The sequence below is a fragment of the Strix uralensis genome, chromosome 8, assembly GCF_047716275.1.
Source record: "Strix uralensis isolate ZFMK-TIS-50842 chromosome 8, bStrUra1, whole genome shotgun sequence".
NCBI classification, from domain to species: Eukaryota; Metazoa; Chordata; class Aves; order Strigiformes; family Strigidae; genus Strix; species Strix uralensis.
Genome location: NC_133979.1, coordinates 9,887,263 through 9,913,046, shown reverse-complemented (window position 1 = coordinate 9,913,046; position 25,784 = coordinate 9,887,263).

Below are 25,784 nucleotides of genomic sequence, written 5' to 3'. Positions count from 1 at the left end.
GCGTCATCATCCTGAAAAGAACAGACCATCAAACAATTTGTATTAATCTACAGTGACGTTCATCCCTCCCTCTGCTGCCTTCATCCCACTTCTCTGAAAGTGTGAACAAGGGAACGAATGCGTAGACGGAATTGCCAGGTCTGCAGGCTCTTAGTCCTATCCCAAGCTCAGCAACCTCAGCAGTCCCTCACACCTAGGTCTCATTGTGCCATATCTTGCGCCTGTGAATGAAACCTGGACCCTGTGAGGAGCTCCATGCCGACAAAGCCCTGGTGTCACCATGAAACCACTCTTTCAGGATGCTGTCCCTCTTGAATATCTATCAAACCAAAAGTTTCTCATGCTGTTGGATAGAAGACGAATACACCGTTATCTTTTGCTGGAGGAAAGCCTGCATTAGAGTAGATCCACAGTCCTGCAATGTACACAACCAGAGTTATTCTGAGAGGTAAAGCAATAACTCTAATGCAAGACAGAAGACATAACAAGCAAGTGGAAATTTTTACATAAAAGAAAATATCTGAGACTACAACAGATATTAATGAACTGAGAAAACAGACAGATGTACGTTAGGGATTTGAGTGATACCTGGGACCATATTTTATTTTATTTTGTTCATATTTTTACATCTGGCACTTTCACCATATTAATGATTTAAGGAATAATTATTGTAAGGTTGAGTTTCCTTTTAAAAACTTTCAGTGTTCCATCCTGGAATTCATTCCAGATGCCGGTAACTAAAACTGAAGAAACATGCTTCAAAATGATAGTCTTCTCCAAGTCAGGATGACAGCAAAATATGTAAACGACCAATGGCTCTTCTAGCCGCTTGGTTCTTTATGAGCTATCTGATTCCCTTCCAGTTTGTTTAAAATTTTTACCATGCAGATGTTCCTTTGGGTGACCAATTTTTATAGTTTTGAAAAGATTATATCAGTTTTCCATGGTATTGTGTTACTGTATTTCTTGGATTTTTTTATAGCACTTGAAAGGCTAATTTCTTAATCAGACATTACTAGTGGAATGTAGAAAGAGAGGTTAAAAAGCCAAACTGGCACTGAGAATTAAACACAGGTTCGTAATAATATGAAAGGAAAACAAAAAGCATCAACTCAAGGATGTTGTTATTGAATGAAAGTTGAGAAAACTGCTAGGAACATGCATTTTTTATTATTATCAAAGGTGTTAAAATATATACATAGCATATGTTTGGCACTGAATTGTTGTTACACAGTTCTGTAGTATTCAGCTGTCTTGGATAAAAACTATCACTTTGATACTGGAAAATTATTATGAAAATGTTAGTTTTGGGCCTACTAGTAAAAAGCAAAGATTGTCTTGCATGCCAGTAAGGTTTCAGTGGAGGGTTTGCACTGTTTCCAGAAACCATCTTTGGCAACCACTGAGTTTCACCTCCGTCAACAAGTCTGCATAACATTTTGTCCTTCTTTATCCTTGTCAGGAGAGCTGATGGGGAGACAAGAGATTCGAGTTGGCTTCACACCCTGAAACTCAGAGACAGATTTCAAACACCACTTCAGGATTATAAGTAGCAGCTGAAACAGGATTTAAGAAATGCTGGTGCAAACATTAAGAAGTGCTCAGAAAGAAAGGAAAAAAAAAAAGTCACACTATAGGATTATTCTGTTTGGGTAAGCAGGACTGCTGTTACATTGACACACAGCTCATGTAGATGCATGGCGTGGGTTTGGTCCAGTGCTACCATGATTGTAACAGTCAGACCAGAAGTAGGTTGTGTTTTTTTAAAAATTGATCCCAAACTCCAGGTTTCTTCAGCTCTAGGTTTTGAGCTGGGATCATCCCTCCAACAGGTATGCTGTTTCCAAATTCTTTTGAGCGGTATCTTATTTCTGGAAGCTTAAGCTTCAAAATGTGCCGCCTGTTTCCTGCAGAGTAGTTTCCATTGAGTCATATCATGTTCATGGGAACAAAAAAACAAACCAGAACTGTGTTAGTTTATAATATTGTGTAAATGTTACGTAACTTGGCTTCTGAGAGTTTTCTTTGCTTTCTTCTGGAGCACTGGAAATTGGCCACAGCTAGAGGCAGGACAAGGTGCTGGTAGTGTTGGCTCTCCAGCTGGTGTTAGCAATTTCTCTGGAGCTTAGTCAGGGAGTCCTGCTCACACGACTGATACTAAATCATCAAGCTTAGGGTCAGGCATAAGTGTTTCATCAGATGACAGAGGCAGGGATCTGTCACCTCTTCTTTGTCTTCAGCCACAGCACAGAGTCCAGGCTGCTGTTGAGCATCACCTGGGAATTAGCACCTAACAAATTCCCTTGAGTTTGCAGGACCCCTAGGCATCTCACTGCCTGTAATCTTTCATGCTCTCCTCCTGTTTTATGTTGTAATTTGTGGCTTTTGGTCTTTTCTGCAGCTTGTTTTAAGCTTTTTACAAGTTTGGAGGAAATGTTTTGCAGCTTCCTCTATGTATGAATGGGAAAACAGGAGCAGAAGTGCTGTATTTCCTACATTTCTATCATTTTTGCAATTGCAGGGGACTTGATCTCACTTTGGTCCTCCATTCCTAGGTAGAGGTGTCCTTTGCAGCAGGAAATGTATCAGTGTGATACAGAAACATTGATCCTTGCCACTCTGGGGACTTAGTGCCTGACGTGTGTGAAAAACCAAGTGCACGCTCTACTTGTTGGATTGGGGATGAGTACAAGTCCTCAGATATGTTTTTTTTCCTAAACTAGTGGGAAACAGCTTTACCACCTTACTTCTGCTCCCTGCTCTTTAAAACACTCCTTAGTGTCGAATAGTTGTGTTGTTGCCCAAAGATCTCTGCCTGCAATACCATGCAAAGGATTTTGGAGCCGATGTGGTGTTTGGACTGAGGAGATGTGAAACTTCCTGGGGGAGCGTCTGCCCAGAGCAGGGCTAGCACTAGCCAAAGTTACTAAGTGCCTCATTTCCACTGCTATGCAATCCATGCACACAGAATGCTGCAAGCCAAACCACAGGTTGCAAATCAGATTTTCCTCTAAAAATCAGCACAGCCCAAGCTGGTGTTTTCTTTTTGATACATTTTATTTCTCAAACTCTTGGGGAGGTGGCTGTCTTGACTTCAGCTCAGTAGCCTTTGGAGTCAGAGCAGTTGCCTGACCTCAGATGCACATCCCAAAGGCTGTACCTGTATAGACCTGTGTACTGAGTGGGGGTGATGCTGAGAAGGCCAATAAGAACTGAACTAAATCCAATACAATTAGTAATAAATCAGGCACTTCTGACCCTTCCAATAAACTTGATCAAAACATAACACATCCACTCCTTTTTCTCCCCCTCAGTCTGAATTAAATGAGAGCATCCATTGGTTCACATGAGGAGGAGGGCTGTGCAGTTTCCATGCCAGACATACAGTCTTTCACTAGATTTACCTGGAATGGGCTTGTTTGGTATGAAAAACTACCATTAATATTATGATCAGTATTAAGTAAAATAAATAGATTGTAAAGAACCCAAAAACTGGGACCTCTGCCACTGAAGGAAGAGGATGATCCAACCATGCTGTATGAGAAGGGCAACAATGACATGTTTCCTCTGATCTGTCTGAATTTGAGGGGTGGTAGCTTGATAGTTTAGGGATATGTCTAGCTCTCTAAAAGGTATTTACAAATACCAGAATGGTATTTCTAGTTGCTGGGCCTGCATTTTAGACCTGGTACTTCTGTTCTCTGCTATTAAGATTCCCATATGCTGGGGTAGAATTGAACTTTTGCTGTGCTGGTCTGTATGCTGTTCTCTGAGGGAAGAGAAATGGGGACACTTCAGGTGGCATTTTGTTTCCTATACAATGGCCATTTAAGTGACAAACCAAGGAGCTGACTTAAGATAGTGAAGGAAAATATGGATATTTCTCTAAGTATAAAGTATCTTGCAAGAAAAAAATTAATTGGGAATTAATGTAATTTTCTCAAAAATTCAAAATAATTTGTATTGAAAGGGTTATTAGGGTTGAGAAAATAAACATTTCCTGTTGTGGTTTCTGCAAAATATCTCCAGTGGCAGTTTTAGAGTCATCTATAATTCGTGTTCTCTAGGGAAATATTTCTGTGATTACATATAGGTCTGGAAGTTACACTAAGTATGTCTCTCCTGGATCAATGCGCCCTGGAAATCTTTATCTTCATTAATTATAGCCTCCATCATTCCAGTGCTCTGAAGAATACATTTAAAGTATCAAGCATAGTCATTATAATGCAATAGGAAATAGTCTAATAAATTATCTGTCCTGTTATTGTTTCTAGGACAAATATTGGATGTAAGAAAGATTTATTAGATGGATATATTTGTGAATTTATCTTATAAATTAATTTTTTTGGAAACTGGGTCTATTCTTCACACCAAGACCCCACAAGGATTTAATTAAAGGCCTATTAGTCAAACTAATTCCTGACATGGCATAGGTTTGTATTACACAAACATATTTGACTTTCCAAACACGCTTGCAAGATTTGGCATTTTGCTAAGAGATACCTATTGATAAACATAATTGGGAGAAATTACTGAAAATAAATTCTGGCTTCCACTGGATATAAAAACTACCTTGTATTACTGGTGCCTGAGAAAAAAACTTACATATTGTAGAGTAATCTACAGCTATAAAATCACTTCTACTAAGACACATGCAGAATATTGGAAATGACCCTTTATTTAGAGAACGAAAAGATAAGGCCCACACACACTTCAAAACCAGACCCAAATTTTCAGGACGTAACATGAGTGTGAAAAATAAGTCTGTGCTGTAACAGCAAAAGCAAAATGTCAAGAGAAGTGCAGCACCGTCACAGTGGCGCAGACCTGGGAGTCGGGACATCAGAGCTCCCCTCCTGTCTCAGTCACAGATTTCCGTATGATATTGGGACCTAAGCCAGGGTCCTATTCGAACCTTGTTTAGGACCTTCTGATTGCATTTTTCCAGGGCTGTAGAGAAACCAGGCTCGGCATGAATATTTCATCAGTCTTTTAAATGCAGAGATACCTCCATGGGATAATTGCAGGGATAGTTGTGTCATTTCACGCTTACCTGTAGAATAGGTATAACAGCATTTCCAGCTGCTTCTCTCTGTATGGTTTTTAGAACAGAGAATAGGGAAAGTTGAAGTCATAATGGGGTTTTGGTGTCAGCTTTGCTTCTGTACCAATAACAGCATCAGTGGATACAGATAAGAGATGGGTAACTGTGTACTGTGAATGAGCCCACTGTCGGAAGTCAGACCTGACAGAAGTTAATAGGAACAAACATAATCATGGCTTTTCTCCTTTCTGTCAGGGGGTTTGTATGGTGTGAGTGGACATTGCTGAGCCTGGTTTAGGTTTAGGCACAGCTGATCTGCCTTGGGGTCTATTCCAGTGCGGGTTTCTTTGACTCTATTAGATGTTTTCACACAGAGGTTTTACAGTGACTGCTGATATATCATATCTCAGCTAATTCAGCAGACACCTTGGTACAATTAGTAAGAAGATATTCCCCTATCGCGTCTAAAATGAAGCTTATTTTACAGCTTCTTGGCACAGAAAGTATTTTGCTAACCTCTTACTCCAGAGCCATAGAGGTAGAATTCATCAGATTAACATTTTAGCTTTGTGGCTTCATCAGAAGGGTCTTTTGCTGTCTTTGTCTCCTGAAAGGACAGTGATCCCCTTCTAACAACCATGTATTATCTCTTGAGCACATCAGACACATTTTAAAGGCAGCCTTGCTCTTACCAAGATAATAAATAAGGAAGGATTGCTGCATTGGTTCCTATCTACAACCCGAGACCAAATCTGAGCCAGTCAGCTTCTGCGAGTTTAAATCATGCTGGTTCAGTTTTGGTGAGTATGACACCAGCAGAAGAAACAAACCTTGCCCTCCCACCACTGGTGCGCAGATTGTGCTGATGGTGGGTGAAGGTGCCACATGGTGTGGTTCAAGCCCGCCCTGGTAACAAATTGCTTGTGGAGGAGAATGGGTCTGAGCCAGCACATTTGGCTGGGTGGTTTTCAATGAAAATTTAATTAATGAAAAAGGTTTCTGCAACCATTCTGTGTTCAGTAAAAGTATGGCTTGATTTTTAAAAAGTTTATCTGAAGATACTTTAAAATAACCCACATTTTTATCCAAGCTATTTTTTTTCCTTTACTAAAATCCATATTTTTGAAAACTAAACATTGTAGTTTCCAGATTTTTTTGTGGACAAAGAAAAGTCCTTCTCTTGTCCTGTACCCCTAAAAACCTCAATCCCTAAAAACACCTACAGAATTTCATATTTAATTTCATTTATTTGTTCACATCCATTGGAACAAGACCAACCTTTAAAAAAAAAACAACCAAAAAATATAGGCTGAACTCTTGTTTGTGCTGCCACAAATCCTGTTGATGAGCCTTCAGTATGGAAAATGCATGGGAAGCAGAGTGGAAACTGGGAAAAAGTATCATTACTTTAGAGAGCTACAGGGATGACTGAAGTCATTGACCATGGTCTTAGCCCTTCCCTAGACAAAAGAATTCCAATTGACTCCCCCTATCAGACAAATATTAGCCTCATCTTCTTCAGCAGGGCCAAGTGTATGGAAGCAACTCCATATACTGTGAAATAAGTGAGGACTGGAACATAACTATCATGAGTAGCCTGGGTAGATGAGAAGAAGTAAAAGAACTAATGGCACAGAAATTGGGAACTCAATGTTTTTTTCAGGCCTCATTTAAGTCAGAAGAGGAAAGCAGAAGATGTTGGCTCTTGTCCTGGCAGTGGTGGTGAAAGTGAAGGCTGTTTCAAGCCCTGCAGTCCTGTGTGAGAAACTAAAGGAAATTTCTCTGCAGACTTTAATGGAAAATGTTCTCTGCTTTTCAGTCTCATTCTTGTTGAAAGTGGAAAATTATTCTAGAAATTAAACTTCAATGGAAAACAGGATTTTTGAAACTTTGAACTCGTCTGTTTTCCAGGAAACCCTTCATTAATAGCCAGCATTATTAGAGAGGACAGATGAGTCATGAAAACCTCAAGACATTTTAAGCATGAATGAGCAAAAAATGAAAAAGAAACAAATTGTGTAAGAAAGTGATAGAACTTATTTTATCTGCTGTCTAAATGGCAATGATGTGGAAGATTTGAGCCAATGTGAAGCACCTCTTCTGACCCAGAGAATGAGATTAAATTCTTCTCCCAGCCTACTGGGTGACACTCCTTTTCAGTTACCTGCACTGAGCCAGGTCACACCAGCCTGCCATTTGGCCCTAAATCTCAGGATAACGTGGTGTTTGACCATAATCTCTCCCTGCACTCTGGCTAGTTTAAGAGCAGGACTTCAGGAGATTATAGTGATCACAGAATCAAGGCAGAATTCATACTATGTGGTTGCAGTGCAACTTGACCTACAGTGTACCAGAAAGAAAATTATACCTTAGTAAAGTTAATAAAAGCAAACGATCTTATTCATTCCTTTATTTTCACCTGACTTCAGTTCAGGGACTAGAATTCATTTGTGGCTGATGCATATAAATCTCGGACTTAACTACAGTTCATCCTCCTAATCTTTCCAAAGGGTTGCAAAATGCTCAGTGAAAAGTCTCAGAAGAGCACTAAATACCTTTACTATTGCAGTCCTAGGTGCTACCGTCATCTCCATCAATTGTCAGGTCTTCATCTCAAGACTTGTAGAGGTGAAGGTGCTGTTGTAAAATGAGAGAGGTCTTCACACCAGCAACCCTGGTGACTCAAAAGGCTAAGGGAAATACACCGATTTCAAAAGGCATTCAAGCATCTTTAACATCACAGCCATTTTGCACCTTTAATGGTCTTCATCCCCTCTTAGGGATTGATTTTCGGGATTAAAATACTTCTTTGTCCTTTGCCAGATGGTTGTGTCATAAATGTTATTTATTTTTCCTGGGAATAATCTGCTGAATCCAAAGGTTGTGTAGTGACTTCCCCCTTTCATCCTTATTTTTACTGTGATGAATATTGTCAAAGATATTGCCTTTTACTGCCACAGCCCAGGGTCTTGAGGGCAGCACAATTGCAAGTCTGTTGAAGACTGATCTGGGTATCCCAGAGAAAGACTGCTCCTTCCAAACTCCTTTAGAAATACCAATCAATGTTGCCATCTGGAGGACACACGGCTTTACAGTAGACCCTGTTTCCATTTTATGCTGCTGCTGTGATACCCCTATCATGAAAGCCCAGCTCACCACAAACAGTTGTTACTCTGCTTTTCATGTCCCAGACTTTCTTCAGTTCCTTCTGCAACTGATTATATTTGTTAGTCTTTTTTGTATGTTCCATGAAGCCTATCATTACTGTATTACTTTTACATCTGAGAAATTGTTACTATTATCATTATTAAATAATAACAACCGTATCTGATATCTTGATTTGACAGAAACACAAAGAAACCAACCCAAACCCTGTGTTTCCTTTACCAAAGATTTCTGGTGTCTTGGAAAAAGCATTTCCCCTCAAGTAAGGACTGTGCAGCGCTGCAGACTCCAAGCAGGCAGAGCTCTGACTTGCTCTCTTTAAGAAAGTCAAGTAGCAGATTTCTCATGAAAGTGGATCATGGATATAAATCACTGGGATAGAAAGGGTTTTTACACTGATCAATTTAACCCATTCATTTGAAATATTTCTAAGGGTAGGATATCACCTCCTGGCAGAGGTGTAGATATTAGATGTCTAATATCACATAGACTGCTTCCATAACCTGTATGATGAGCGTGGCATCTCCACGGGATGGTTCATCCAGCTTAGCTAGACATCTGCTGTAGGAAGGAATGAAGAGCTCTCCAGAGGTGTGAACCTTTCTCCACTGACTTTAGATGGGGGTCTAGAGGGGTCTTTTAAAATAGATAGCTGAAGGTAACTGAGGTGAGCACATATGGCTGCCAAAGTTGGGTTAAAACATTTAGATACCTTGAGACTCTGACATTACTAATCTAGACCAAGGCAGGTCCTTCTTGTTCTGGGCTGAGATAGTGAATCCTTTGTGATATAAAGATAATATTAACCATTATAAAGCTAGAACATTTGTAATTGGTTTTGTAATGATTTTATAAACAGCCTCAAGAATGAAAGAGCTATTCCTGACATGCCTGTGTTTCATACTAGGTACTTCAAAGAAATTCACTACTGCGGTTCACCAGTAATTGCAGTAACTTGTATCACGGAAGTGATTCTGCAGCTGCCCCCCAACATGCACATGATATTCTGATATTACGCTGAAACCTAACACAGTAATTAAAAATAACCCCTTTGGATTTTCTGCTTCTGAAGTGCTTTCTCTTCACTCAGGCTATTTCATGTCTGACATGAACTCCATTGCTCCAAGAGAAGCTTTCTTCTGACCTCCGTGAACCCTGGATGTGGGCTTGTTTCCCTTTCTTGTGCTTTGCTTGAGACTGGCTGGAGGAAATGTGGTTGGTGTGACCATTCCAGCCTCTTGGGTCTGAATTATTTAACTCTGGACGGCATTTTGAGTAAGAACCTTTTAAGAAAGACACTCAAGCCAAAGCACCACAGGTTACTTGAGCAGTATTAGGAACAGACAATAGTGCTGTCAATGTCCATCAGAGGTCATCTTTGTCCACTTCCTGCCTGGAGCATGGTGCAACTCTGTCTAAGCCTTTTGGTCAGATGTTTGTTTAACCTGTTCTTAATGGCCCTTACTTGCAGAGATCCCACCACCTCCCCAGACAACCTCCTCCAGGCTTTCACAGTTCTTCCTGTTTAAAAGAGCTGTTCTTTTTCCCTAACATTTTATCCAAACTCTTTTCCTGCAGTATCAGCCTATCACTCCTCATCTTATCCTCCACTGACTCAAAGTTAGAAATTGCAGAGTCAAGAAAACAGAACAATGATTTTTCTTTACTAGTTGAGACAGAGACATCAAACACAGTTGTCAGCGTCAATTTGGGCAGCACAGATGGCCCTTCTTCAAACATCAGTCAGCTCAGAAAGTGATTTCTGGTTCTCAGTGGAAACAACATCCCCAAGTTGTTGTATCCTGTGAGCTCCCTGGGATAATAGCTTCCAGCAACATATACCACCATGTGTATACTTCAGTGTGCCAAAGCTCCCGTGACCTGAGGGTAATAACTCGAGTAGACAGTGGCAGAGGATGGATATTGCAAGGTTCAGTGGGAGTGGGCCTTGTAAAAATTAATTGATTTTAGAACAGATTGCATCCCAGAAGATCTTGACAGTAGGATCCCAAGAGGAAATGGGCAACCATCCATTCCCATTTCATAACCTCCACAGATTTTGTCAGCTTGCAAGTTAGGTTCCCTGATCCATTGGGTGTTTATAAATCGTATGTAGGAGCCTGTATGGACACATATAGAGACATATGGAAACCTCGTGTTCCCTGGCTGAGGCTCTTAGAAGAGCCAGTGTCCTTCTAACTTAAAGGAATGCCTCTCTTCCTAGCTGGCCTTTGAGTGATTCTCAGAGTATGCCTTCAGGATTCTCATTTTAAAATTTGAATGCAAGTTTAACAGGGACAGTTTTGTAAGCAGAATAATATTAATTTCACAGAACTGAAGAATTTTTTTTAAAGACAACAGAACTTCTTACTTAGTGACCTTCCAAGTGGTCTTGTAACTAATTTTTTTCTCTACTTGATATGGTGGAGTTAAGTACAGTCTTAATTAAGTGCTTCAGTTTCTACTTTTATCTGTTAGCATTTTTCTTAGTAATACCAGTTTGTAAATAGTGTGAAGTTGGAAACTGTGGCATGCTCACATAGTTTCAGCCACATTGTGATACCATGTCACTTGTAAATCTCAAAACATGCCATAGCAGGTTTCTCCTGTGGCTTGCCTCAGAGCACTGATGGAAACTGAGGCACAGTGCAGAGATGTGATATGGTCCGACAAGGACTCTTCAAGCCATGGCAGAGCCATGAAGACCCCCCAGAGCCCTCCTGTACTCCTCTCTGTGCCAGTGTCCTTGCCCAGGGTGCTCAGGGATTTAATGATGTTGGTACCAATTTCATGCTTTTGTTTCTGCCACTAAATCATGTGCTAAATTCAGTTGAAATATTCCAGTGGTCTCAAAAAGCATAGAGAAGGCCCTTGTCTGCATCTCCAGGTAGATGTCTGGACAGGCTGGCACACACTGAGACTGCATTAAGAAAACCCTTGGTGGAACCACTTTCTGCTGCCTTGGAAATTGCAATGTTTAAGGAAATAATTTTGTTATCACCACTGCTTTCTTTTGTATCCCTCCCCCAAAATAGAGCAATATTTCACCCCAAATGAAATGGGCTGTCATGTTCAGAACAGCACATTTGACTCCTCTGTGTGACTTTGCCATTTTTGTCTTGTTGAATACTCTGTGTCGGAGGATGATGAATGATTACAGAGCAAAGTTAAAAAAAAAGAAAGACTGAAATCAAAATGTTTCAGCTTTGTTGAAAAAACACATTCCAATTGAGCCAAAGTGGGTTTTTCAAGGAAGTTTCCTAATGGGGAAATTGTAATTGTGAGCAGGGGGAGTTGTAAGCTGCTCCAGGGATTTAGTAAAAATATTTATTTTTGCAAAGGATCTTGCAGAAACCTTTTCCATAAACGACCCCCAACAGAGATGCACTAACCCCTCTCCTCATCCCTATGAGGATCAGAACATTTCTTGTGACTTTTGGGATTCAGATGGGGTTTGGGAGCCTTTGGAGAGGAGTGTGCAGTTCTCACTATGCTCTACCACAATATACTGTATTTATCCAACTTCAGTGTGGAAAGTGTGTCTTTAATTTCCAGTGAACAAAGATTTGGTTTCCAGTTTTGCCTTGTTTTCACCATATATTTTTCAAACACACTTTTTTTTTTTTTCATTAATGTTCACCTTTAACCTATTGATTTATTATAAAAACAAGCCCTTTTATAAAGGAAAGGTAAAAGGAAATGAGGGAAAACATAAACACATTGCAAAAGTAAGGATTTCCCAGAACAAACCCACATATAACACAAATATATGATGTAGCTTCTTTTATTAGCACTGTAAAAAAGAAGGCAAGGAAAAATGTGAAAATACATTAGGGATTTTAAAGCCAAGCAAATCAATTAGTCATTACTGACATAAATTTCCCTTTCTTGGGGACGTTCAACCTTCTCATATCCCGTGGATGAACTCTAAAGCACCTGTAGTAGATCTGTTTTCAGTAAAGAGATTTAAACTACTGTAGATGTTTTTCCAAGGAAAATACAATGTTGACAGAATAATGCGTGGAAGAAGAGGCTACTAAGGCAGCTGCTATAAATTGCCAGCGTTGTAATCCCTCTTGCAACACGCCCAACTTCACAGGATGTGCATTTGTTGATGCTCTACATATGGTTTTGAGTAAAAGTAATTTACCCCCCCCCCAACATGACGAAAACTAAGTATGCCCTGCAATTGAAAAGGGAGGGTCCTCCCCTCACTTCCCTCCCCTCCCTGAGCACTGGAACAATGATGCTCATTTTGAAAAGCAACCTCACATTTTCACAAGTATCTCTATAACCTGGACAGATGGCTGTGGCACTGGCATGGGTTAGAACATGAGTGTTTCCAGCTGCCCTGGCAGGTCCTGACCATGTGCTGAGCACTCAGATGGTCCCCCCAGGATGACCAAATTTGCTTGTGCTGCCACCAGAGATGAGTCTCAGGTAGTGTCCCCCTCCATGGACACATGGTGATTTCTGTGGCCCCCTATGTCTGTCTGGGCAAGGGAGCAACCACCTGGGTGAGATGGTGGGAACGTCTTCCACCTTCCTGGTGTAGTTTGGCTGTTGAGCCTTTCCACTCCTACTTCCTTTTCCCCAAAACAATTTTAGCATCTTAACCTTGGACACATTAAGGTGCTTATAAACCCTTCTGCATAGTCAAAGTTGATTCTGTGCTAGTATGGGCTTTTTTTAAAGCAAATGTTCTAATTTCAGCATCCCCAGCCCTTTCTCCTTGTGGATGCACCCCTAAACCTCACTCTTTGTAGCTGGATTCATTTTCTGATGAATCATTTCCCCTGTCTTCTTCATCGTGTCTCTGCAGAAACAGCTGCCCATGGTTGGTTCAGCCTGACTGCTGCTGCTTGGAAAATTATTGCCCAGAGCTTCTTGAGCTGGGATAGGTTTTGGACCCCTCAGGGGGGATCTGTGCATGCTGATCCTGAGCACATGAGTGCTCTGAATCTCTGAGCTTGCAAAAATATGCCCAGAGCAGAGCTGTAAAACAGACAGGGGAAAGGGTTTTGTAGCAGAGCCCATTTGTTGGGTGCGGAGTGCATGCACCATGAGAGTGCCTGTTGCTGGGAGAGAAAGAGTAGGAGGATGAGGAGGCAACCTTCACACTCTGCCTTCCCAAAAGTTTTTCCTTCACAGGATCCTTGCTCTGGCTTCTCAGCTATTCTCGTCTCAGCTCCAAAGACTGTTTCTACTATGGCTTGTAATCCAGTAACTTTTCCATGTAAAGTGTTTTAGCAATTGCAGCAATGATCAGCACCCAGGGCTCTGCTCCAGCACCCTTGAGCAGATGCAGCCAAGCCAAATTCCCTTGTTTGATCCCTCAAGATCCCTTGAGCTGTCTCCTACATGACCACACTGAAAGGGCTGGGGATGCTCCCACCCTGTTCCTGCTGGTGTGCCTTCAGGGGCCACCAGTTCGAACCTCTTCCAGATAAGGTGGGAGCTGAGACCCTGATCTCCCTTCTCCAGTGCAAGAGCCCAAATCATGAGGCTGGAGTGAGAGATCTGGGCCGTACGATTTGTGGGAGCAGTTCAGAAGCAACTCCCACACCAGTGCTGCTGCATGGGGGAAGCCGAATCCCAGCCACGTCAGTAAGGGAGCAGCTGGGGTTCTGCAGCGAGCGGTGCCCCAGCACTGCTGGGCCCAGCTGCCCACCAGACCTGTGCACTGCACAGCACTGCTGCACCCCAGGAGAGGTGTGAGAATAAGGGTGATAAATTAACTGGCATCAGGCATCAAGAGTGCTTGGCAGGGGAATTTGCATATTTTAGCCAGGCAACAATTTTTTCTCTATTTCTGGTATGTTGTTTTTTCATTACCCCTAAATAAATAAGGATTATTTCCCACAGAAAATAATTTCTGTAGGAACAAAAAAAAGGATATTTTTCACACACACATACACACACAAACCATGCAGTTAGTGTGAATCCCAATTGTCTGTAGAAAAACAATGTAGATGGATGTTTCTGGCTATTTGCAATGAGCCCCCAAGCCAATGGCTCTGATCTGACCCTCCCCATCATGAAAGTCACAGGGGACTCCTTGCGTTATTCCATTTTGGAGGTGCTGCTACCCCCATAGGTGCTTTTCTGGGAACTTTGGGATGCCTGTGAGGAGGGACAAAAAGCTGGCAGGACCTAGGTGTGGGAGCTGAAGAATCAAATACTCTAGATTGACAAACTATGCATGGCTGGGTTGCGTATGGCAATAAGGCTGCTGCGCAATGCTGTTTGCCCCGAAGTTTGATATTTACCGGTTCACACTTGCTGTATGGGTCTGTGACCTTTTTTTGAAACTTTTTCTTTACGAGTTTGTTTTGGCTGGGCTCAAGCATTCATAAAATTCCTAGGGAATGGGGGGTTTGAAGCATGGCTTGTAAAAGGAGGAGAGGGGAGGTGGAAGAATGGATTGAGGAGGAGAGTTTTCCATTACCCTGTCATAGCCTCCCTAATGTGGGTCTTACGCCTCTGAGCTCCTCTCCAAAACTGCAGGCTTCTGAGAAGAGAGCAGAGAAAGGGAGAAGGGAGGGGAGAAAGCTTCCTTCCCTGTTTGGGAGGCAGGATCCATCCCTAAGTAGATAGGTCTTTCTCCAGTTTCCCTTGTCAGTCATCCTTCTGCAGCTTTTGGTCTTCGCAGCAGGTCAGCAGAGTTGGTGAATAGCTCGGCAAGCACAAGGCATCTGAAACAAATTAGATCTCTTATAGCCACCCAGAGACTGATGATGGATGGAGGTCTGTATTTACAGCAAAACTAATTGGCAACATACACAGACATCCAAAAAAGTATATTATTTTGCCAGACTTTGGAGTCGCTAGGCCCTTTATTTTTTATTGTAGAACATTATACAGCTAGAGATAAAAAAGAACAGTGAAAGTTTTAAATCTAATAAAAGCATTTGACTGCAGAGTAAAAATAACATACACAGAGAAGTTTGATTTGGAATCGAATTTTATTAATGGTCTTTTCTCCGCAAAATGTTTCCAATTAAAAAACAATTCTGAAGTGATGCATTAATAAACTGCTTTCCCCCCCCGCCCCTCCTTTGGAGGGCCTAAGACTTTTAAAGGCTGAGGTAGATAAAAAAAGCCATTGGATGTTATTAAAACATAATTTAATATAACCTAAATATAGTGCTTGCATACCATGGAGAGAAAGTCGGCTGTATAATTGAATTTGAAACAATGATAGTATGTTGACTTTTCAAAGAGAAATATTATCAGATTGTGAGCTGCTGTTCAAAAGATGGGTCTTCTTTAAACACTGAGGCATGTAAGAAGCAATAAAGAGCAAAATCAGCCAGGTTTCCCTGGACAGCATGTGGCAGATTTAGATTACTCAAAGGCATGAATAGATGTGAAATTGGGAGATGCGGTAGATGAACTGTCTGGATTCCAACAAGTCATTTGTTTGATTTTTAGATGAACGGCACCTTGCTTCAAAAAAAACGAGAGAAGGGAGAATATACAGAGAGACAGACACATAAAATGGATGTTGCAGATCTGGTCTCCAAAAAGTGTTTGACAAAATTGTTTATTTCTATCTGTCAAGCTCATTTGGCAGAGCCTGGCTATGAGTGATGAAAGCTTGTGTAAAGTGTTTTCACCCGGCTGAGAGCTTTGTTCCCTGATATACATATTTGCATGAGAAATAAGGGAGCTCTAGAGAAGGTCAAATGCATGATGAGATGGGAGGGGGTTTTGGGGTGGGGAGGGGACTCTGATTCCCCTGACCACTTACACTTCTGTCCTCTTCCTTGTTTTTGTTTCAAAGTGGGGATGAGCAGAGAGTGACCAAATGATCTGAGTTATCATCTTTCTGTGCTAAAACTCCAACTCTCTCTTTGCTCATCCGAAAGACAAAAGAACAAGTTCCCTGCCCTACCCCAAACACCAGCATCACCAAAATCTCCATCATGAGAAATCCTCCTCCCCAAGCCCAGACAAAGCCAGGGGCTGCAGCAGGCGCGGTGGGACTGGGGAGCACCCGCATCCTGTGGCACTTCTGCCATCACAGAGACGGGGGAAAGGGGTTGTCCTCAACCCCCAGGGCCTCGTCCCACCCCAGCAGGGTGAAGACCTCTCTATGCACAACCATGTCATTTGCATCCACTTCAACACCCCTTTCCCTAGCAGCACCGTGTGAAGGGATCTTAGTGCAAATAAGAATTAGACCCATGATCTTCCTCCGAAGGATTATCCCTGATCGCCCATTATTACTATTATTACTGTGTTTGCCGGGGCGGGTTTTCTTATTCTAAGCTTTTTTCTTTTTCTTTTTTTGGCTGCATCTGGGAAGCTGTCCTTTGTGTAAACAGCTATCAGAGTGAGCAGGGGTATGTGATCCATTAGCTCTGCTGAAAACACAATCATTGTGTTATTCCAAGCTGATGAAAATGTCCTCTGTAGTTTTCTCTCCCAATGTCCACATGCCAATCAGCGTTTGTCAGTGATATAATTTTCTCGCATAAACACATTCGTTGTGCAACTTCCACTCTGGGTAAATAGATATAATTCCAAAACCAAATAACGCACTTGGAGGGGAACGGGAGATTAGACAGACAAGGAGGTGGAGGGGGAGTGGAGGGGAGCGAAGCTGCAAGGAGGGATCAGCTTTAATTGCAAAGGGGAAAGACGGAAAATTCTCGGGAACAGACAACACGGCTGGTTTATTTCTTTATATGGCAAAAAAGCTTGGGAGGGCGAATAGTTAGGGCTATTTTTTTAATGAACATTTGTGAACGAGGACCACCATGAATTGCTGAAAGAAGGATGGCTGTTGTTTATGGAATTGAGAAAACATTTTTTTTTCCCAATTTGAAACAGAATAGACAATATGCTATAAGTGGGGAGGTGCCTTTCCCCTTTTTACCAGAAGGCCTGCTCAGACATTTTTTTCACCTCCTTGTTCAAAGCTTACATAACCTCTGGGTAATTGTATCTTTGAATCCAATATTGCAGACTTAGGCAAAAGAATGTTTTCCATCCCATATGTTTCCAGTGCATTTGTGTGTGTGTGTTTGTGTGTAAGGAAATCTGTAAAATAAATCCTGTATTTACATGAGTCCCCAGACTTGGCAGAGTATGGCTGTGCCATGTGCATTCATACAGTATCAGTCCATAACTGTATGTAATGTATATTTAAATATATACCCTGCCTACCCACTGTACAAAAGGCATATGCGTACATCAGAAAATATTATATGACTGCAGAAAATACGTCTTTCCTTTAGAGGAATGTCTTATATGTGGTCCTATAGGAGAATTATTCAAGAAAATAGGCTGGTGCTGAAGAGGGAAAAAAATATCTATAATTATGTGTGCTTGTGTGCGTATACATACGCCCTTGTGTGTCTCTCCAGGTCACTGCCCTTGGAAATCTGGAGTCTAAAAGGGCTTCTACATGAGACAGGATCTACCTCTTGTCCTGAGACAGAATAAAACCTATTAACCATTTCCTGAACTGATTCACACTGCTGAAGGCATGTTTCTCTGTTCATATTTGTGTGGGTACTTCTCTCCAAATACATAAATTTTAAATTCTCCTCTGCCTCAGAAAACCAGTTGGGGTGATTTCAGAGGCAACCCAACCCTGGTGGGCCAGCAACTCAGTCCCGTGCCTCCCTACTTGGGCAGGCAGATTGCAGTCAGCTGCCTGTACGCACAAACCACACAGGCCGGAGATGCTTTCCACCTCTTTCCATCTGCATGCCATCCCCTCCTCCTGCTGGGGAGATGCTGTGGGTGTCAGCCTGTGCATCCGGGGTGTTTGCTGCAGGATAGCTGTGCTGCAGCACACGGGTTGAGCATCTCCCCATGTGGGAGGGTGAGAGGGGCTGAACCAGGGTCCCAGTGAGGTTTTGCAAAGCTTCTCCACTCACCAGGAGGCAACAATGTCCCTCAATGCCTCCTGGCTGCTCTGTTCCCAACCATGATCATTGCTCCTGCCAAGAGCAATATTGGCTGTCACCATTCTTGCCTGGAGCACCAGCTATCCCAAACCCACTCATGCCCCTCCATTGCCAGTGCCCTGTGCAGAGGGTGCCAGCCTGCACTGCGGGGGGGGGGGGGGGGGGGGGGGGGCGGGGGACAGACTTTTATGTGATCCCATGGGAACTGATCTGGTTTCAAACACAAGCGTTGGATCACCTGATTTGCATTTTTTCCCATTTGAGGGTCCCAGGCTAGGGGAGGGGAGAGCTGAAACCCTAAACCGCTTTGTGCTTATTTGCTTTATGATCCTGTTGGGTGCAGTGTTTACTCAAATCCGGCAAGCATCTGGATTAGATAATTTGTTGGAAATTAGCAGCGTTTGATGGTTATCAGCCCTTGCGTGATTAAAACCCGGCTGTCAGCGTCGTGTTTGGGTTTCAGGAGAGCAGGGACACCAGCTGCATGAATCCCCATGCTCAGAGCTGTGGAGAGCAGCAGGGCCCCAGAAGGGATCCAACCAAGAGCCCCCTGCACTGATGTGGGACTTTCCAGGAGAGACAGAGGTGCAAAACTACTGAAAAAAATCCTTTCAGTTCCCAGGTGACATAGAGGAGGAGGAAGGGAGGCGGTGCAGGCTGCTGCAGGCTGCATTTTTCATCTCATAAATTGTTCAACTGCTTGTCCAAGGTCTGTGTTTTGCTCCTCATGTTTACACCAAAGGTGGGCACAGCAGGAATGCAGAAGAGCTTTGCTGACTTTCTACACTTCACTTTTTATTTCTCATATCTAGGGAAGAATTTGCGCATCCCTTCCTACCCCTGCACCCCCACATCAAAGCACAAAGAGCATTCACCCTCTTTCCTCCTCTTTCCCCTACCCTTCACTTTGGGTTTGGATCTTGCTCACTTTAAGCTAACGGGTTTTAAATCTGGATTAAATGGTGACAAACCCAAACCCTGCAGGAGGGGTTTCATCATCACTGTATTAATATGCACATTTTTTACAAGGCTTCACTAAGCAGTTCAGCAAAACACCCATGGCATAGCAGAGGTTTTGCTGGTCACAGTGGGAGGATAGTATTTAAAGAGAGTGCTTCATCCATTCATGGCCGGTGGGGGTCAGCGACTCAAGTGCACAAGTGACTTTTGTAGAAGAGGGTCAGGTATGTTTGTACCCTGTGCTGGGGGAGAACTGTGACTGCTCCCTGCCAGGGCAGCTGGATGGGTGCCCTGCATGTACACTCTGCCTGGTGGGATATTCGACAGCAGAAGAAACCAAGTGAAAGTGTAGGAAATTGGATAATTACAGAGACACCTTTTCTCAGATATACCAGATAAATGATTGAAAAGCAAACTGTATGTATATTTTGCAGGATAGGGAGAGATGTGCATTTATAAGTATATATTATGTATAATATATAGGATTTTAAAGTATCCTTCCTCATACACAGACTCTCAAGAATTAGTATTTCCAGCTATGCACGTATGGATATATTCAATGGATAGTATACAACAACATAAGATTGACCCTATATGCTGTACACATTTGAAGAAGGGAGTTAGATCTTTCTTAAAGCCTTAAGAGAATGGCTTTGAAAGTATAAAGATAATATACTATATTACTTTGAAAGCCCTGCAGCTTTTTGTTACAGTGTCATAGTAAATGAACAGAGCTGAAATATAAAGGATTTGTTGTTTTTCTTTTTTTTTTTTTTTTTAAATATAATGTAATGAGCTCTCTTGAGAAAGGACTCCAAATAATAAATGATCTCTGTGGTTAAGTTCTGAAAGCTTGTTTTTCGTGTGTGAGTACACAGCTGCATTCATGTCAGGGATATGGAAAGCTCACACAACCCTCCAAATGTGCTATTATGATGCTGGCAACAGCATTTGTGATTTACCACCCTTTTCTAAATGCCAGTATTTCAGTCTGGTGGTATATTTTGTCAACAGATAGAATCAGCAGGTAAGAAAAATCATGAAGAAATTTTTTATAAAAACTAAGGGACATTTTGTCTCTTCTTCCAAATAAAATCTTTGCACTAGGATGAATTTTGAGTTGATGCAGCTTCAGCCTGGATCATGGTGGGATACCTCTGAAATCCCATGCTATGCAAGAAGAGCAAAACAAGATTTTGAGGTGACTGACAGCCACAAGACTTAGCCTCCACCTGACTCACCTGAGTTTATGGACTGAGTTTTGGGGTGGTTTAGAGGCAGGAGGTGAGAGAAAATTCCCATCAATCCTTTATGGGACAGAGTGGGGGGGCCCCCCACTGGTCCCACTGCTTGCTCCTAACAGTGTCTGCTGCAGCAGTGCCTGCCAGCTCTCCCTTACGCAAGGGAGGTGGCAGGTTATTTGGTCATCTTTGCATCAGCACAGCGGCATCGCCAGGGGTGTGCCAGTGCCATGGTGGGGAACACACACTGGTGAACCTCGTGCAGACCTGCAGCCTGGTTCAACTTGGGCTTCCAGTCTTGTCCATTCAGGATCTGAGCATTATACATTTATGAAAGCAAACCCAGAAGGAGCTGCGTTATCATCTAGGGATGGGAATTATCTTTCATGTCTTCATTTTCAAACTGTTGTTGTGGATTTAAGAGCTATTTGTCTAGATTTCAGTAGCCAATTGTGGGACCTCCATAGCCCACAGACCAACAAGGCCTTGAACAGACATTACCTGGGTCTGTCTGCAGATATCCCTGCCTGAGATGCCCCTAGGTAGGTCCATCGCATGTCAGTATGTCCATACGGACCAGTGCGTGGCCATGCAGTACCTGCGTCCAGGGCAGTTGGGATATGGGGCAGCCCTAGACCATACTTTGTATGTGTGTGTTCTCTGCAGGCTTCTGGACTAGGGAAATTATCAAATCATCACCCTCTAAACCTTTCCAATCACTACCCGCCCACAGCTTGATTTCTGAGGCCTTCAGATCTCCGGGCAAGTTTGCTGCCTTGCACTAATGAATACCGCGCACCGAGTGAAAACTCTATCTGCACATCTTTAAATTAAACCAAACCACACACACGCACACACAAAAATAATTTCATCCTACCCAATGGGTTTTTGTCTTGCTGCATGTGCAGAATTTCTTATTGATGTGGGAACCATGCAACAGAAGAAACTCCTTAAAAGTGCATCAGGAGTAGTAATTTCTCCCTGTCGCCTGCAGCATGGATTCAGACGATATGATCATGAAAAAGGGAATGATTTCCTGCCCTGTGGAATTTAATTTTATGAATGGAGCCGTGTAACATGGCATAGTAGATTTAAAAAAACACTGTAAAAGACATGACAGGAGAAACCAAGTTATACACTACTCCGCTGTACGGAAAACAAAGCTAAGTTACATGGTTCGCCTTCCTTGTTTGCCCTTTCATTGTTCCTTGATGGCAAAACTCTTGCGTTATGATTTTCAGAAGCCATAGCACAGAATGGTTTATGATGTTTACTTAGCATATAGGACAATAGATGGAAAAGTGCCATAATTTGTGACGCTGACTGCAAAATAAACCTATCATCATGCACACAGAGTGCTGTTCCCTTGGATAAACAGCCACGTTGCTGGTTGGCAGGAACAGACTATCGCCTCCTGGGTCCTCCTCACTGGAGCTGCACATCTTCGGGCCTCAAGCCATTGGTGTTTGAACAGAGATGCCTTTTGACTCCAGTGGGGCAGTGCTGGCACTGCACAAGCTCTTTGTCCTTATTTAGATAAAATAAAGATCCCTGAAATGCTTCCCGGCACAAAAAACCACTCATGTGGCTCTTCACAATAGCTGCCGACATGGGAAAGTTGCAGGGAGACCCCCAACCAACAGCTTAGATGTAAACATCTTGGGGCTGGGAGCAGTTCAGATGTGGAGCCAGGTCTACATTGTACCCTTGTCCCCAACTCTCCTAGGCCTTCCCAGAGCCTCAACTATCAGAGTGTCCATGTTTGATTTACCAGGATAAGAAATCTGCTCATCCCCACTTTGATTTATGAAGCTGACTTTAGTGCAACAAGGTGGGTTGGAGTCCAAAGTGACCAAACTGCATGGTGATTTTTCCACGAGACTTTAGGTAAGGCCTTCTTTGAAGAGCAGAGGTTATAGTTAGGAACTGAATCATGATTGTGTCTGAGGAAGTGTGTCCAGTCAATTTTACATATGCTTGAATTACCAAATTCTAAAAGACAGAGTGAGAAGGGACCTTGAGAAGGTATTGATTTGTCCTCCTCATCCAGAACCTAAACAGTCAGACCTAACCCATTCTATGACACATGTACGTCAAACCTCTTCTTAAAACTCTCTAAAGATGGAGGTACCATAAACTCCATAAGCAACCTCTTCCAGTGCTCCCCTGTCTTCACCTTGAACAGCTTGTCTTGTAATGTCTAATGTCACTCCCCCCCACTTTGCTGCAGCTTAAGGGCAAGACTTTTTGTCTCCTTCTTGTAGGAGACACAGAGGTCTATAACCTCCCTCTTCTCATTCATGGGTTTGTGGACTGTTAGACTGTGTCCTCTGCATTTTCTTGACTGAACAAACCCACTCATTTTCAACCATTTCTCATATATTATGTTTTCTAGATTTCTGACCCACTTTTTGCGGCTGTTGCACTCCTCTGGATTCAAGCTGCTCCATGCCTTTCTCAAAGACCTCCCCCCAAGTCTGACTATCCCTGGATTTGATCAGCTCTGATCAAAAGTTGGTTATAGACCATCTTTGTGGTTTTGACTTGAGCTGAATCCAAAGCAAACAAATCCCATGGCATTTTTTCCCATTGGTCTCTTGGGATGTGGCAATTTTAAAGCAGTAGCAGAAGACAAACACAGTGGAGACCTTCCTGGTAGTGAGCAGTGGGACAGGCTTAGCTCATGTGTCTTGCATAAGATGCCCTGGTTTATTAATTTCAGCATGAGGCTGAGTTTTTCTCTTTGATATGTCACACTGGCTTTTGATCAGACAGGAGCAGTGGCATAGAGGAGAGGGAGGGACTGTACAAGTGTTGTACTTTGCCCACAGCCTTACTGGAATAACAGCCTTCCTGGTTTGCTTTGTCACGCGTCGTCCAGCTCACGAATAGCAATTTGCCAGACCTCAGATAGACTTTATAAAACCCCATTCAGTATGTCTCATTTGACATGGGTCTGCCAGTGTCCACTCTGGAAGTGGTTTTTAGCTGGTTGTAGCATAAATAATATAACGGGCTATCAGCAAAACCACTTGCACACACACGGTTGATAAGGACCAGACAACATGGATTTATCCAATCTCGTGTCAAATCAGTCTAGATTTTTCTCCTGACAGGGTAATAAGTTCTTGTGGGCAGGGAAGCTGCAGTTGGGGCCTTTCATCTTGACTTTAGCATCAGCCCATGTGATGTTCCCATAAACATAACAGTTCAGTCAATATGAGTTAAGCTGTACTGTTGCTCTGGGTGTGGAGGGAAGTGCAGCTAAGCTGACTGCTTCATAAAAACCATTCTGAGTAAAACAGACATTGTTCACCTTTTCCAGGCTATTTTATTATTATTATTCAAAAAGCCTGTCTTCTGAGAGTAGGAACTTTCTAGTTGCACTTTAGTGTAAAAAAAAAAAAAAAAAAAAGGTATAATAACACCCCTAATAAAATAACCAGGAAAGTTTCCTCTAAGAGCATGTCATGATGTCAACTCTGTTCAGCAGGAAGCATTGCATTCAGTAAATATATATTCGGGAGCTACTTTGTGATCATTGACATTTGACATTGTTCTTGTATCTCTCCCTATTGTCATGTTTCTGTTTGGAGTGTACTTGACCTATTTCAGAAATATTCCTCATCTTTTCCCATTATTTACTGAGCAGCAATAACCCTGGAAAGAACTATTACATTTTACAGGCTGCAAAGTTTCATGGAAACAAGAGGCCCCTCTTGTGTTGCTCAAGTAGCTCGTCTGTGAAGATAAATATATTCCTGGATTTAATTTGGAGTTGCAGTATTAATATTTATGCAGATAAAACTAGGTGGGGAGGGAGGAGAAAGAAGAGGGAGCAATGGCGTAGTTGTAATTGCTGAAATGAACCGACCAATTCATTCTTCGTCAGGGACACTGCAGCCAAATCTCTGAGATCTCTTGCATGTAAAACCTGTTTAACTCCTTGCTCCTGTTGGAGGACTGGGACCAAGTCAGGGGTCCAAAGACACAGCCTGCACCAAAGGCTTGTTTTGCTTCATGTTTAAATGCTATTTTTCATGCAGAGACAAATTTGAAGGCCAAAGGACAGTGTTTTGAACACAGATCCTCTAGGGACTATGGAGAAGGGAATTTCAGATGCTGGAGCGACAGGAGACATTTGATCTATTTTGTCTCATGTTGGGTATGATTTTCATGTGCTGCAATACTCTTCTAGATATTAGTGGGTTTTGAGTCATGAGATGAAAAGTCAAAATCTTCCACTATTTTGTGACTAATAATGGAAGATAAAGATTCAGCCATAATGCTTGTTTGGTATTAAGATTTTGAAGCTGTAAGATTTTTAAGTACTTTCTCGATATAGTTTTCAGACACCTTTTCATCTCCGAAGTGTTGAACTGGGACATATTGCCCATTTTCAAATTCTCATACACAGAAAAACGATTTGAGTCTGCACCGACCCTTGAAACCCAAAGACAGATCAGGTCTTTCTGATCTCGTGTTTTCACACCCAGAAGAGATAGTAGGAACCTCATGGCTTGGACCTGAGCTATTTTATTCTCGCTCTGACCTTGCGCCTCTCAGTACAAAACTTGGTTGGGAACGGTTTGGAGGTACATAAAACAAGGGAACTCAGCATCCATCCTTTATGAGTGGTGTCATTGTAAGCTTAAATATGAGCATGAAGAGTTCAAAGGTGGCATCTCCCATATTCATATAATGTGTGATGGAGAGTCCTGGCACATCAGAAATTAGAGATCGCTTGAGAACACAAAGCTGTGTCAAAAGCAACAGGGAAAACGTGCTCTTTTTCGCTCAAAGAGCAGTTCACCTCTTTGTTCTCCCTTTTGTACCCAGGCTGCACCTGGCCCTCTTTGATTTTAATTATCAGGTACGCTGCTCTGGGGGAGCTTGGGCTGACTGTGTTAGAAAGCATCACCTTCCCTTCAGGCACAGCTTCAGGTCTTTGTTCTGCTCTCATAGGGTAATTGGATGCTAATAAATCAGCTCTCTGGTTCACAATATTTAAAATGCTTCTAGTGACTGGAAAAAAATTTACACTCTTTTCTCTTTATTCCCTTTCCTTGGTTTGGTCTGTGCTTTTCTTTCGTTCTTTCTGTCAAGGTCAACACCTTGTTACCTCCCTTCTGAAGATCAGCTTTTGCTCTTGTACAACTCAGTTACTTTTTTGGACAGAAAAGAAGGTGCTTCAGCCCCAGCCCCTCTCTTCTGCTTTATGTTCCCCTGGGGAAGATACTTGCATCCAGCATGGCGCCACAAGTCTTCCCCACTCCAAGGTCCTACGAGGCAGATGTAGGAAGCTGGAGATGACCACCAGCTCCATGCAAGCCTGAAAGCAGTCCCGTGCCCCATGCCTGCCAAGTGACATGGGGTGTCCTTCCATCACGTGGCAGGACACGGGGCATGTTGCACATATGTTCATCCCCTCCCATTCACTGATTTAGGGGC